Source organism: Delphinus delphis, chromosome 9 (genome assembly GCF_949987515.2).
Source record: "Delphinus delphis chromosome 9, mDelDel1.2, whole genome shotgun sequence".
In the NCBI taxonomy this organism is placed as follows: domain Eukaryota; kingdom Metazoa; phylum Chordata; class Mammalia; order Artiodactyla; family Delphinidae; genus Delphinus; species Delphinus delphis.
The window spans coordinates 101,725,915-101,741,452 of record NC_082691.1 but is presented as its reverse complement, the minus strand read 5'-3'; the positions used below and the strand labels follow the sequence as shown (position 1 = coordinate 101,741,452).

Sequence of the window (15,538 nt, the reverse complement as noted above, 5' to 3'; positions counted from 1 at the left end):
AATGCCTGCTTCTGAGAGAGGCCCAGGGTGAGCCTTTTATAGGGCCGGACACGCCGTATCTTCTTGATCTGAGTGAAAGCCTCACAGAGCCTACATATGCAGTCACTGGGCTGTTCACTGAACATTGTGCCCTCCACTGTGTGCATGTTATAGCCTCACAGCCTGAAGGAAAAAAAAGTGAGTTGGCCCCAGTTTTGGACAAATTTATCACAGGAGTTTTGCAAGCATTGCCTGGTTGGTTTGTTGTAATAAAGTCAAATCTTTCCTTCTGAGAAAGGTGCACATACAATAGTTAGAATTTTATTTTATTTTTATTTTTTATTAAGATATAATTCACATAACACAGAATTCACCCTTTTAAAATATAACAGTTCAGAGGTTTTTTAGTATGTTCACAAAGGTGTGGGACCATCACCACTATTTAATTTCAGAACATTTTCCTCAGCTCAAAGAAACCCCATAACACCTGGCAGTCACACCCATTTCCCCTTCTCTCCATCCTCCATCAACCACCTATCTACTTTCTGTCTCTGAGAATTTACTTATCCTGGACCTTTCATATAAACAGAATCACACAGCACGTGGTTCTCGCATCTGGCTTCTTTCACTGAGCATCGTATTTTCAAGGTTCGCCCACACTGCAGCACATGTCAGTACTCCATTCCTTTTTATGCTCAAATAATAATCCATTGTATGAAAATACCACATTTTGTTTATCCAGTCATCAGTTGATAAACATCTGGGTTGTTTCCACTCAGAATGGATCAAAGACCTAAGTGTTAAGAGATAAAACTATAGGACTTCCCTGGCGGTCCAGTGGTCAAGATGTTGCGCTTCCACTGCAGGGGGCCACGGGTTCGATCCCTGTCGGGGAACTAAGATCCCACATGGCACACGGTATGGCCAAAAAAAAAAAAAAGAGAGAGAGAGATAAAACTATAGAAACTCTTAGAACAGGGTAAAAGCTTCATGACATTGGATTTGGTGATAATTTCTTGGATATGACACCAAAGTACAGGCAATGAAAGAAAGATAAATCGAACTACCTCAAAATTAAAAACTTATGTACCAAAGGACACAATTAAGAGTGAAAATGCAACCCACAGAATGAGAGAAAATATTAAATAAACACCTATAAACCATACATCAGGATTGTCCATAGGAGTAGAAAAAGGGGACGTATTTCTCCACCACCTCCTGTTTCTAGTGGGTGAAGGTTTGTTCGCTCTGCCATGATTCTGAGTTGGGTATTCACAGCACTAAGGGGACAAGGGGGACAAAAGGGACCAAAGATGAGCTCTTCCACGTGCACCAGCATGAATCAGTCGGGCATCATCACAGAACCAGTCACCTCCACAGTGGTGAGGGCAAGAGTATAAGGAATGAGGCAGAAGAGGCGCCCCATACAGGAGCTGTTAGGAATTGTGTCACATAAACCGGGAGTAGGCAGAAATGAGCAAGCCAACCTTCACTTTTCTTCTCAAACCTCCAGCCTCCCCTCCCTCCTACCCTCACTCTCAGCTGGTGATGGCAGAGAACAGAGAAGCACTCAGATGAGAACTATTGGGTTGGCCAAAAAGTTCATGGTTTTTCCGTAAGATGTTACAGAAAAACCAAAAGAATTTTTTGGCTAACTCAACACCTCATTTTCTTTCCCTACCACCTATTCCACCAACCACCAATATTTGTATATATACTCTCTGCCTTTTCTCTGTTAGAAAAGGAAAAATGTCCCTGCTCTCCCTGGAGGCAAACCCACTGTTATGCTCAGAATCCCATCCTCTTGCCTTCTCAAGGGCTGACCTCAGACTTACGTTTGTCTCATCTTCCTGCATCACCAGTTTCTCCCTCTCCACTGAATCTTTTAGACTGTCACCAAAAAGAACACAAATAACAAATGTTGGTGAGGATGTGGAGAAAAGGGGACCTTTATGTGCTGTTGGTGGGAAATGCAAAAAGACACATGCACCCCAATGTTCACGGCAGCATCATTTACAACTGCCAAGACTTGGAAGCAACCTAAGTGTCCATTGACAGATGAACGGATAAAGAAGATGTGGTATATGGGTGTGTACACACACACACACACACACACACACACACACACACACACACACAATGGAATACTACTCAGCCATAAAAAAGAATGCAATATTGCCATTTGTAGCAACATGGATGGACTTGGAGGGCATTACGCTAAGTGAAACAAGTCATACGGGGAAAGACAAATACTGTATGAAATCACTTATATGTGGAATCTAAAAAATACAGCAAACTAGTGAATATAACCAAAAAGAAGCAGACTCACAGATATAGAGAACAAACTAGTGGTAACCAGTGGGGGGTGGGAGGGGCAATATAGGGGTGGGGGAGTGGGAGGTACAAACTACTGGGTGTAATAAGATAGGTTCAAGGATGTATTGTACAACATGGGTATTAGAGCCAATATTTTGTAATAACTGTAAATGAAGAATAACCTTTAAAAGTGTATAAATTTTATTTTTTTAACTTACAAATACCCTTCCTTGACCCTTTGTCCCCTTCCAGCCACTGTTCTCTTGGAAAATCTTGGAAGAGGTCTCCATGGTCACTGTCTCCATCCCTCACATCCATTACTCCCTGCAGTAAAAGTTACATGAGGTCTCCAGGCTGGCTCTCCTCTCATTCCTGGGCAAGCAGGAAGACTTACAGCCCTTAGCAGTTTAGAGGGGCCATGCTCCTTGTTCTGGCCAGATGGCTGTGGTCCAGGGGATTTAAGAGTAAGTAAGAGGTCCCCCCCCACCAGCTCTTTTCCTGAAGAGCGACCTTTGAAGTCTGCTAGATGGCATAGCTACAAGATGGAGGGTGTAGATACCACAAGGTATAGTTACAAGATACCGGATGCACAGGAGGCCTAATTTAAGCAACATATGAACATTTGGGTTAAGCCCCTGAGACTTCAAGGGTGCTCTGTTATCCCTGCCTAATCTAATAATACTCTTAACTATACACTCTCCAAATCGACCTGCTCAGTCTCCTATCCCTACCACTTCGTTAGAACACTCTCATCCAAGTCACCAACGAACACCGGCCAAATCCAGTAGTCACTGTTATGTCCTCATCTACTGGCCTCTCAGCAGATACCGCAGGGTTGGTCACTTCCTCCTTTTTGAAACAGTCTCTAAACTTGGCTTGCCTGAGCATACTCTCCTTTGGTTCTTCTTCGCTGGAGTTTCTTCTTTTTCTCAGCCTCTAAAATCGGAGCGCTGTGGGGTTCAGTCCTGGATCCTCTATTACCATTGATTTGCACTTTGTCCCAGATGACCTCAGTGATCCTTAGAGAGGAAAATACCATTTGTGTGCACTGACACCCCAATTCATACCCCCATGTCCTACCTCTCCACCGAGTCCTAATATTTATCCACTGTCTAAGCATCTCAAACTTAACAAATCCAATTAAAATGAAACTTCTAAGCTATAATAGTCTTTGCTTAGCCCATGGCCACCCAGCTAGCGGTTACATTCTGACCTCCTCTAGGTCCCTCGGGGCTTCTCCTGGGTGCTTCTGGATCCTCGGAGTGGGTGTGAGTCATAGGCTGGAAAGTATTCCTCCTTCAACCAGAACATCTCTGCCTTTATCTGATTAGCTTCCACTTAAGGCTTCATTTGAGGGAAAAAAAAAATTCCTCATCTAAGAAGCCCTCTGCAGAGCCAGTGAACAATTACATGATTCCGGGGCTTCCCTGGTGGTGCAGTGGTTGAGAGTCCGCCTGCCGATGCAGGGGACACGGGTTCGTGCCCCGGTCCGGGAAGATCCCACATGCCGCGGAGCGGCTGGGCCCGTGAGCCATGGCCGCTGAGCCTGCGCGTCCGGAGCCTGTTGCTCTGCAACGGGAGATTCCGTTCAGTTTGAAAAATGCCAATATAACCTCTCTGAGCCTCAGCTGTCTGATCTCTAAGCGGGGAGAGTAGTGTTGAGCGCCCAGGGTGTCTGTGTAGGTGAAGTATCTAGAGGAGTTTTTAGGCACATTGTAATTAGAAGAAAATCCACAAGAGGGGAACCGGCGAACAATCAGGGAAGGGCCGTGTAATAACACTGAAGGACGGTCTTTCCAGGGAAACTGGGTAAAGGTCTGACATAAAGTTTGGTTGAGCTATTATCACGGGGATGCTTGCTGTCCATTTATTGCAAAACCAGTAGTAGCTGCCGATGGTGCTTTCCTACCAGCCTGTGAGCTCCAGGAGTGGAGAGGTTATTTCTTATTAATCTTGGACTCCAGCACACAGCTGGGAATCCTGCCCTGAATCTGGGAAACAGCAGTGTGATGTGAAGTGGAGGGCGCCCACTTCTACACCTGCAGGGAAAGGATGCTAAAGAAGCCAAGGTGCAGGACTTCCCTGGTGGTGTGGTGGTTAAGAATCCACCTGCTGATGCAGGGGACATGGGTTTGAGCCCTGGTCCAGGAAGATCCCGCATGTCACGGAGCAACTAAGCCTGTGCGCCACAACTACTGAGCCTGCGCTCTAGAGTTCGTGAGCCACAACTACTGAGCCCAAGTGCCACAAATACTGAAGGCCGTGTGCCTAGAGCCCGTGCTCTGCAAGAAGAGAAGCGACCACAATGAGCAGCCCGTGCACCGCAACAAAGTAGCCCTCACTCGCCGCAACTAGAGAAAGCCTGCGTGCGGCAACAAAGACCCGACGTGGCCAAAAATAAATATAAATAAATTTATAAAAATAAAAAAAGAATCCAAGGTGTAAAACACTGTGAATCAACTCTACTTCAATAGAAAAAATAAATTAAAAAACCGCTGTAGAGCAGAAATTAACACAACCCTGTAAATCAACCCTACTTCAATGGAAAAAATAAATTTAAAAATTGCTGTACACCAGGAATTAACATAACCCTGTAAATCAACTCTACTTCAATAGAAAAAATTAATTTAAAACACTGCTGTACAGCAGAAATGAACATAATCCTGTAAATCAACTCTAGCCAAATGAAGCTAGTTCCCCTGGATAAGTAATACCAAAATTGCTTTTGGTAGACGTTAATCATTGGCCTCTTGGTGAAATGATCAGTTTTGTCTTCAATTACTCAAAAAACATAAAACTTTGGTTCTGGGATGCCCAAAACATCTGCCTGACAAAGATGCTCTAAAAATGAGAATTACATAAACTCTAGGGCCTTAGGTCAATTATTCAAAATATTGATTATTTAATAGAAACAGTCTATTTGAAGCCTTTTGATGTTGGTAGCTTGGTTCACGTGCCAAATAATAAACTTTTAAACAGCATTATTCACAATAGCTAAAACATGGAAGTAACCCAAGTGCCCATCGATGGATAAGGGGATAAGCAAAATGTGACATGTCCATCCAATGGAATATTATTCAGCCTTGAAAAGGAAGGACATTCTGTCAATATCATAGAGAGAGTCAAAATCATAGAGAGAGTCAAAATCATAGTCAAAATCAATATCATAGAGAGAGTCAAAATCATAGTCAAAATCATAGTCAAAATCATAGAGAGAGAAAGCAGAATGCTTGCCAGGGGCTGGGGAAGGAGGAGGGGAGTGGGAAATGAATTGTTGAGTTTTACAAGATGACAAGAGTTATAGAGATGGACGTGCTGATGGTGGTACCACACGCTAATGGTATTTTATACCCCTGAACTGTATACTTAAAAGCGGCTAAGAGGAAAATTTTTATGTGCATTTTACCACAAATAAAATTGAGGAGAAAAAGTACCTTAAGGTGATTGATATCCTTTGACTCCTGCTAAGAAAACATCACCCTCATCCACTGTGCTCCTCGTGTGCTTTTTAAAAAGCGGTTTCATTTCCACACCGCACTTTCTGCTTCCTGTCGACGTCCTGTAACACTTGTTAACTTTCACTTCGGGTTTGCTTTGACTGCTCTATTTTGGATGTCATTTTCTTTTTAAGTAAACATTAACCACTCTAATCCATATTTTTGACTTAGTAAAAACAAAAGCAAGAAAACACCCTAGCACTTGTTTCCCTTTAATTCAAGTAGATGTCCAGTATGAGATATGTCAGGCTCTGGTGATTTTTGGATTACTTTACTCCCTCTCTCACTTAAGAATAAAAGGGGGAAGTTTTATTAGAAAATACACAGAGCCATGTGCCCCAAAGGACTAGGTCAAACCTACAGGGTGCACACAGCTCCACGGGAGCACAGAAGCAATTCATCGCTCCTTTGGGGGCTGAACAGAGAAGAGCTGTAGAATACGTTTCCTCCTTCCTCTTTTCTTCCACCCGACCCTTATATTCTCTTGGTTCCAGTCAGATACAGGCACCACCTTCTCGCACTGACATGCAGGTCAGCTGCTCCAGGAGGAGGGTGAGACAGAGATGGCTTTCTGCAATGACCTAAAATGATCACTGGTTCCTAGTAATTGAAAGGAAAACTAATACGTGATTTTAAAAATAAAGTTTTCCAATACCATCTTCTAACAGTGAAGTCTTAGGGATCTAGATGCCTTTCATTTTTGTTTTTCTCACTCCCTTCTTACTACCTGTTCATTTTATTGTTTTTCCCTATTTATCCCTTAATGTAAATAGACTCTTTCGTATGTATGTTGACTTTCACATACATATATGTGTGTATGTATGTATATATATATATAACTGAATATATATAATATATATATTATATATATAACTGAATATATATATATAACAGAATATATATATTCAGTATATATATATAACTGAATCACTTTGCTGTACACCTGAAACATTATGAATCAACCATACTTCAATTTAAAAAAGAAATCCCAGTTGGGAATCAAAACGCGGAAGAGGGCTACCTGGCATCTTGAACATCATTATTGAAATCTATAGCACGGGAAAAACGAACCCTCCTACGTTGTTGGTGGGAATGTAAACTGGTACAACCATTATGGAGAATAGTATAGAGGTTCCTTAAAAAACTAAAAACAGAGCTACCATATGATCCAGCAGTCCCATTCCTGGGCATATATCCAGAAAACACAAAAACTCTAATTCGAAAAGATACATGCACCCCAATGTTCACTGCAGCACTATTTACAATAGCTAAGACATGGAAGCAACCTAAATGTGTCCATCGACAGATGAGTGGATAAAGAAGAAAGAATGAAAAAATGCCATTTGCAGTAACATGGTTGGACCTACAGATCATCATACTAAGTGAAGTAAGTCAGACAGAGAAAGACAAACATATGATATCGCTTACAGGTGGAATCTAAAAAAATGATACAAATGAACTTATTTACAAAACAGAAACAGACTCATAGACATAGAAAACCAACTTAACGGTTACCAAAGGGGAAGAGGAGGGGGAGGCATAAATTAGAAGTTTGGGATTAAAATACACACATTGCTATATATAAAATAGATAACCAACAAGGACCTACTGTATAGCACAGGGAACTATATTCAATATCTTGTAATAGCCTATAATGGAAAAGAATCTGAAAGGAATATATATATATATTTATATTTCAATAAAAAATTTTTTTAAAGGTAAAAAGAAAAAGTAGTACAATCCTTTTGTGAACGATTTGGCAACATGCAGAGAAGCTGAAGTAAACCAAACACAACGAGCCAGCAGTGCGCCCAAGAGAGGTTCACACGTATACAGGAGGCAAGTATAAGACTCTCTGGTACAGTACTGTTTGCTGTGAGGAAAACGCCAAACAATCTGAATACTTCAGAATAAGAGAATTGGTAAACATATGGTGGTATTCATACAAGCGACAGAATACAGAAGAGAATGAATGACCTGGGGCCACAAAGATAAACTTCAACAGCGTAATAGGAGAAAAGCAGATGGCAAAAGAAAACCACCAGCATCATAACGTCCTCATAAAGCTAAAAAAAAGTAAAATAATAATTTGTATTGTATTTTTTTAAGTTAATTTCATTTTTTTATGGAGGTAATTGTGGATGTACAATGTTGTGTTAGTTTCAGGTATACGGCAAAGTGATTCGGTTATACATACATATATATCTATTCTTTTTCAGACTCTTTTCCCTTGTAGGTTATTACAAAATATGGAGCATAGTCCCCTGTGCTATACAGGAGGTCCTTGTTGGTTGTTTGTATTGTATTGACACACATATAATGCAGAGAAGTATAAAAGTGTGTACAGGAGTAATAAATACAAATTCAGAATAATGGTTACCTTATTCTGTGTGTATGTAGAGAGGGATGTACAGAGGGGTCCTCAACTGTATCTACCTTATTTCTTAAAAGATCTAAAGTAAATATGGGGCAAAATGGTAAGATTTGATAAAGCTAGTGTGTGGGTATTTTTATATTATTCTCTATACACTTTTTATAAGTTTGTAATATTTTGTAATAAAACCAGTGAGAGGTCCTATTCAACTCATAGGATTCACAGAAATCGATTCCTTATAATCCGTAAGATTCTTCGTCATATCTATTAAAAACAATTGCTGTTTTATTTCATTGATGGCCCACAAGAGGGAGACCTAGAACGATTCAGGGACCAGATGTAGAAATGTATATAAAGACAACTGGCATCTTGGGGAGCGTGGCCGGAACTCCGCGGAAACCAGGGTCTGTCGAGGCTCTGTCTAAGACACATTCAGAAACCTGCAGAGGGCTTCCCTGGTGGCGCAGTGGTTGAGAGTCCGCCTGCCGATGCAGGGGGCGCGGGTTCGTGCCCTGGTCCGGGAAGATCCCACGTGCCGCGGAGCGGCTGGGGCCGTGAGCCATGGCCGCTGAGCCTGCGCGTCCGGAGCCTGTGCTCCGCAACGGAAGAGGCCGCAACAGTGAGAGGCCCGCGTACCGCAAAAAAAAAAAAAAAAAAAAAAAGAAAGAAATCTGCAGAGCAACCACTCATGGTAAAGAAGACACATTGCAGGATGCGGTCCTAAAGCGAACGGCGTTTTTAAAAAACACAATTTAACGAGATGTTTGCAGAGCGAAAAGCACGCGACAGCAAGAGGAAACTGGAATAACAGTGCAGGCAAACGTGGGGGCCCACAGTGTCCTCTGGAGCCTGTGGCCAGGTGCTCGGGGTCTGCTCCCCTGGAACAGCACAGAAAACCAGAAACTCCTGCCGCTTACCCAGGGAACACGGGAGAACTGCTCATCTACCTGTTTCTACCACAGCAGCTAGAAACAATACAGCTAGTGATGAGCATGGCTGTCCTACAGCTGTAATTTAAATTTACCATTATGAGGACCCCCTTTAAGATTTAAACTATGTATGATGACTTGCAGTTTTTTCCATTAATATTTCTGCTACTTACTTTATTCATTTGCAATCAGGTGCCCAAGGGTTTTAGTAAACATTGTGGAGGATACATACATTGATAGTCTCTTCACTGGGATCTTGGTAAACCATTACTTCTAGCCGTTACTAGTTAGTGCCTCTTCACCTCCGGGAGGGCAGGGACTCCCTAGTTACCTCAATAGCAATCTTATCTCCAGCAGCAAACGTTCTGCCTGCTACATCATTGGCACTCAAAACATGTTTGTTAAATTAATCTATAGCCAAGTGTCCGTCGATAGATGATGGATAAGCAAAATGCGGTCTATGCATAAATGGAATATTTTTCAGCCTCCGAAAGGAGGGTATTCCTGGTACCTGCTACAACATGGATGAAACTGAGGGCATGAAATAAGCAAGGCACAAAAAGACAAATACTGTGTCATTCCACTTCTATGAGATACTAGAGTCATCAAATTCATAGAGACAGGAAGTAGAATGGAGGGTGTCAAGGCCTGGGTGGGAAGTGGAGGAGGAATGGGGAGTCAGTGTTTAATGGGGACAGAATTTCAGTTTAGGGAGATGAAAACGTTCTGCAGATGATGATGGTGATGGTTGTACAACCTTGTGAATATACCGAAAGCTACTGAACTGCACACTTAAATATGGTTAAAATGGTAAATTTCATGTTATGTACATTTTACCACAACTTAAAAAAAATAAGGAAAGAAAATTAATGCAATAGAAGGGACATTGGAGAGGGTGAAATTCCCTCTGTTTAGGGTGGAAAGGCTCTGGGTGGTTCTAAACTAGATCAGTGGGTCATCGTGGCCCCATGGTGGGATCCGCAAAGCAGTGTGATTTGGGGTGTATCGCCTCCTCAGGGGGTCCTTCCGGAGGGAGGAGGGGACGGTCTGGAGCTCTCACCCCACCCCTCCCCCCAAACTCAGGAACCTGAGTCTGGCTCAGGGTGAAGCACACGGGTCCTGCTTCCCCCAAACACAGCCCCCAGGGGTCAGCGTTCAGCTGAACACCAAGAGGAGAGAAGACCAGCAGAAACCAAGGGAGAGATGCAAGAAACCACCTCGCGAGTTGAAGTGTCACAGGTGAGCGGGGTCCCAGAAACCGCCAAGCAGCCCGAAGGGTAGAGAGGGAAGGACAGAAAGGCCTTTGTGCCGAAGCGCGTATTGTAACTTTCTTCCCGCCGCCCAAACCTTCCCCGGCAAGGTTCCCAGCGGCACAGAATCACTGGTCACACCTGAGGAAGAATGGGTAACAGGGAGGAGACAAGAAAAAGAAACAAAGAACATCTGCAGGAAGAGTGAAAACCTAGCACATCTTCATCTTAAGAGACAGAAGCTGGCTTCTGCAACCCATGCTTCCGTGACTTGGATGTCGCCCCTGAGCCAGGTCCTAGCTTCTAGGACGCAGAACAAAGCGTCCTCAAAGGGAAGTTTACCACAGGGAGAAATCACAGTCCTCCAGAATTCTCAGAAAAAGGCGGCCACCTGCCCAATCCACTGGGAAAGGGTTTTTATTACACAATCATGGAATAACTATGACCCGAGAGCTGGCTTTTATCCCACGCGTCAGGCTGTTGCCCTGTGAGGTAAGAGAAAATACGCGTATATATTGGTCTCTGCCCTGGGTTCCCGACACAAAGCTCCTAAAACCCTTGGAATTCCCTGGGTGATAGCAGTGATTAGAAGTTGGGAATATTCAGCCCCTGCTCCCCTGAGAGCACCCTCCTGAGAGGGCAGGCAGGCTGGAAATGGAGTTAATGATGCATCATGCCTCTGGGATGAAGCCTCCATAAAAATCTCCAAAGTGTGGCATCTGAAGAGCCTGCAGGTTGGTGAACACGTGGCGGAGGGCTCAGCAGCCCTGCATCCCTTCCCATAAACCTTGCCCTTTGCGTCTCTTCCATATGGCTGTTCCCGAGCTGTGTCCTTTCACCATAAATCGGTAACCTGGTAAGCAGAATGTTTCTCTGAGTTCTGTGAGCTGCTCTAGCAAGTTAATTGCACCCAAAGTGGAGGGGTCATAGGAATCCCTGATGGGCCAGCAACACAGGTGAGAACCTAGACTGTTGTCTGAGGTAGGGACGATCCTGTGGGACCGGGCCCTGAAGCTGTGGGATCTGACGCTATCTCCGGGTGGCTAGTATCAGAACTGAGCTAAACTGTAGGACACCTAGCTGGTGTGGCAGAGAATTGCTCGGCGGAAAAACCCCTACGTGTCTGGGGTCGGAAGCACTGCGAGTGTGGTGGGACAGAGGAGACAGACTGAGGTTTTCTAAAACATGCCCAGAGAGGGGGACCTGTCTGGCTGCCTTTGGAAGTATGGGCTTCATACTGGGGGGGGGGGGGCGGTGTCCAGGGTCTCCACCCAAGACATAAGCAACCAGAAACCAGGAACAGCCACTGCCGTGACCGCCCCCCAGTCTTGACGCCTCCTTGGAGATTTAGGTCAAATGATACTTCTTGGTAATGCCTCCCCAACGTCCAGAGTTTGCTTTCTGGCCTCTGTTGCTGCTGGCGTGTTTTTTGTAGTTGCTGCACCAGCAGCTACCTTCCCGGGCTTCTGTTTGCCTTTTCCTGTCAGTCCCCCCCGCCCCCCCCCCCCCCACCCCGCGATGGACCACGGCTTCCCGGGAAAGCTCTGGTGTTCCTTCACCTCAGGGACCATGGAGCTGAGAGCCTGGCTGCTCAGTGAATCTTGCCGAATGAACCAATGAACGAATGAGAACCGAAGGAGTTAGATTCTTTGATCAGGAACCCGAGAAAAGATCATTGTGTTATGAGCATCACATCTGCACGATACACCTGGTAGCCAGGAGAACTGGAAATAGGAGAGGTGGTCCAGTTCTTCCTGTCTATCCCCGTATTTGTTCTTTAGGCAAAAGCAGTGCTTTGGGCCTTGAATTTCAGCGGGATTTGCTCCTTTGAGTCCTCTCGTGTGACACACGCTTCCCCAGCTCCCAGGCCAGTCCGAGGAAGGACGCTGCAGGATGTGAGGGTGATTACAACAAGCCCAGCAACCAGACCTTTGGATCCAAGCCTCGTCCAGAAGAATCCCAGGCATCTCGGTGTCCAAACGGCTCCCTGCATCTGATGGGCCCGGGTGGCACAAACATTCTCCCTTCAGCCCTTGAAGAGAGAGCTGTTCAGAGGTGCAGGCTCATGCGGCTGGGGCATCACCGTCTGCATTTCCCTACACCGACCCCCTCGTGGTGCTGTAGCTCAGAAGTGCACAGCCTCCATTCAAGGGGCAAAGGCACCCAAGAACCTCTAGCACAGAATCAAATGATCTTCATTATAACAGCACTTTGAATACACAGACATAAAGGGCTCTAAGTTTACAGAAGTTTGAACTCCTGTACTTTCTCCATTAGAGAAACAACTTTACAAACTAAAGCTCAGAACAATATAAAGCCACGTTAATTTGATGTGAGGGACGATGCTCTTTGGCTAAACCAGACCTCTAATGTTTAATAGCAAAAAAAAAAAAAAAAGCAGCTTTAGGTATGGTTTAATGTTTAATCTGCTTTAGTATTTCTGGCTCTAATACTAATGTGGAGGATGCTTTTCTCGTATCAGTATACTGCACAAAATGTCACTATTAACTGAAAGCCTTTGAGAGCTGGTTCAGGATTGTCAGACCTCGTATTTAACCAAATTCTGCCAGGCAGAATTTAAATGGGATGTTATTACAAACCGTAAAACTGTTGCTCATGTAACAATAGAGTTAGCACGAGGCTATATTGAATTGTACCTTCAAGAGGTATCTCATTTAATATTGTAGGAATCAGGAGCAGGAACTAATCACTCAAACTGGTTATTAATGCCCACAGAAAGAAAAAGACAGTTGTATTGTGGGCACAGGTTGTTGAAGGAAAGCGGCGAAGGCTGGAAGTGAAGTATTCGTGTAAGTTCAAGAACGGTCTGGCCATAACTCGAAGTTTCTTACTGTTGCGTTCGCTTTGTCTTCAGGTCAAAGTATCCAAACTGAGAGGAAACCTCGTTTTGCTCAGAGACGCAGCTCCTCACTGGGCTTCACTTGCTGCAAAGCTTTATCTACCCGTTAAGACTCCTGCGGCCCTCTTCTCAGGAGCCCTTCCCTCCACCATGGGCATCAAAGTTTCAGTGGATTCATCAGTCAAGAAAGTGACCCTTTTCGTATGAAAACGGCTTTCGACTGCAAAGTATCACGGCAAGAGTTTTAGCATACCAATTCTAAAATAATTTAAGATGCCGACAATATGATTTACCCCAAGTCCTGTGTGTTGGGGGACAATTTCAGGGGCAGGACACAGGCTTCTAATCAAATCTTATCCAATGTCCCCCCGTGGAGAACAGCACCCCAATGCCCTCCTTGGGGTGTGCCGTAGACTGTGTTACCGACAGTGGGGTCCGGCCGCTCGCCGCTCAAAAGCCAATGAAGAGACAAGGTTGGTGGTAAGGGAAGTGAATTTTGGATACTGGCACCCAGGGACAGGGAGGACAGACGCCTGTCCAAAGGCCGACGCGCCCCCACTGACAACCAGGGGGCAAGAGCCTTTATAGGCAGAAGGAGGGGGCTGCGGGCAGAAATAGCGCAGGCGGCTCTGACAGGCATCTTGCAATTGGCCCTGCGGTGGTCTGATCAGCGTCATCTTGATTGTTTTAAGTACATTTAATCTTCAGTTCCAGGGTCGGTTTGTTCCCATTTCCTTGAGGCCAGTTTTCTCGGAACTGTGGCAGCTTATGTCATGGCTACAGGCTGGTCATCACGTTAATTTCTTCCACCTGGTGGGGGTTTCAGTATCTACAAGACAGCTCACAGGACAGGGCTCAGAATATTATCTGTAGCCCTTGAGGAGGAACTGAAGGTCCTTGACTCTGCTTACTGACTAAACTATTATTGTTTTGTCCTATTTGTTTTCCTTTGCTTCTGTATCTTCTCACTTCTCTGATTAAACCTGTTCCTCGGCTAAGGTTTTTCCACAGACAAAAAGCAGGTGGACAGCATGAGCAGGGGAGGACCCTAGGGTCCTGCTCTGCTTCATTTGTGTCCCCCCCAAATTCATAAGCTGAAACCGAGTCTTGCAGTAGTAAATTAGACACTTTTTGGATGGAGATTCCAATACTGCCTGGTACTAACTTTATCCCCACTGTGATGATATTGCGGGCGGGGGGCTTTGGGAGGTGACTAGGTCATGAGGGTGGAGCCTCAGGCATGGGATCAGTACCCTTGTAAAGAGACCCCAGAGAGCTCCCCCTCCCTCTCTGCCACGTGAGGACAAGGGGAGAAGACAGCCGTCTGTGAGCCAGGAAGTGGGCTCTCACCAGACACCAAATCTGCCGGCACCTCAATCTGGGGCACCACAGCCTCCAGAGCTGCAAGAAGTAGACATCTGGCGTTTACAAGCCCCCCAGAGTGGATCTGCCCAGAGCAGCCGCGGGCAGTCTTCTCCTGTCCCTGCTCCTCGAGTGGCCCCGGCTGAGCTGGATCAGGCATCCCCGTCACCACCTCCCTTGCCCAGATCTGCAGGACGTGGGAGAATTAACGTCCCGATGCAGGGAGACATGTCTGTGAGGCACAGGGACAGGCCGAACAGTGCAGAGCCTCCTCCGCAGCCCCCCAGCACAGGTAAGGCCATGTGTGCCTTCCCAGGGTCCCGTGCAGAAGGACTTCCCGTCCAACAAGAGAGGGTCGCCTTCCCGGCGGCTCAGAGCCAGCAAGAAGCTCCCAGAACACTAGACTTATATAAGTCCCCTCCCACTGCCCCAGTTAACAGTAGTTCAAGGATCTTTGCTGTGTACAAACCATCCAACTCTCAGAGGCTTGAAACAACAGCCGTTCAATTAGCTGGTGTGATCCTGCAGGTTGACTAGACTCGGCCAGGCGTCCACTTCCACGCGGCCTCCGTCAAGGCAGCGGCCGGTGGGCCTTCGGGAGGGCGGGCGGAGCCAGGATCCTGGGTGGCTCTTCTCTAGGCCTCTCCACGTGGCTTCTTCACATGGGTTTGCTTATGGGCAGCAGACTTCTCCCACGATGGCCCAGAGGTCCTGGGAGCACAAGAGAGGAGGCCCAGGTCTTCTCCGGCCCAGCGCTGGAACACACAGCATCACTGCTACTAAGTCACAGGAGCAGCCCAGGTGTGGCACGGGCAGGGCGACATGGGGTGTGGAAAACGGGGGGTGGGCGGAGACTGGAGCGTGGAGAAGGGGAGTCCCTGGTGCTCACAGCTGGTGACAGCTGGTATCCTTGCCAAGATTCAAGTTCCAAACTCAGGTCAGCCTAACTTCAAACCCACGTTCTCAATGAC

General features: G+C 45.6%; 1 protein-coding gene across 1 annotated transcript in view; it reads right to left on the bottom strand.

Annotated features, from left to right (window-relative positions):
• The window catches only part of GALNTL5 (polypeptide N-acetylgalactosaminyltransferase like 5), a 123,088-nt gene that overhangs the window by 75,321 nt on the left and 32,229 nt on the right, over positions 1 to 15,538 (bottom strand). The window lies entirely within an intron of this gene.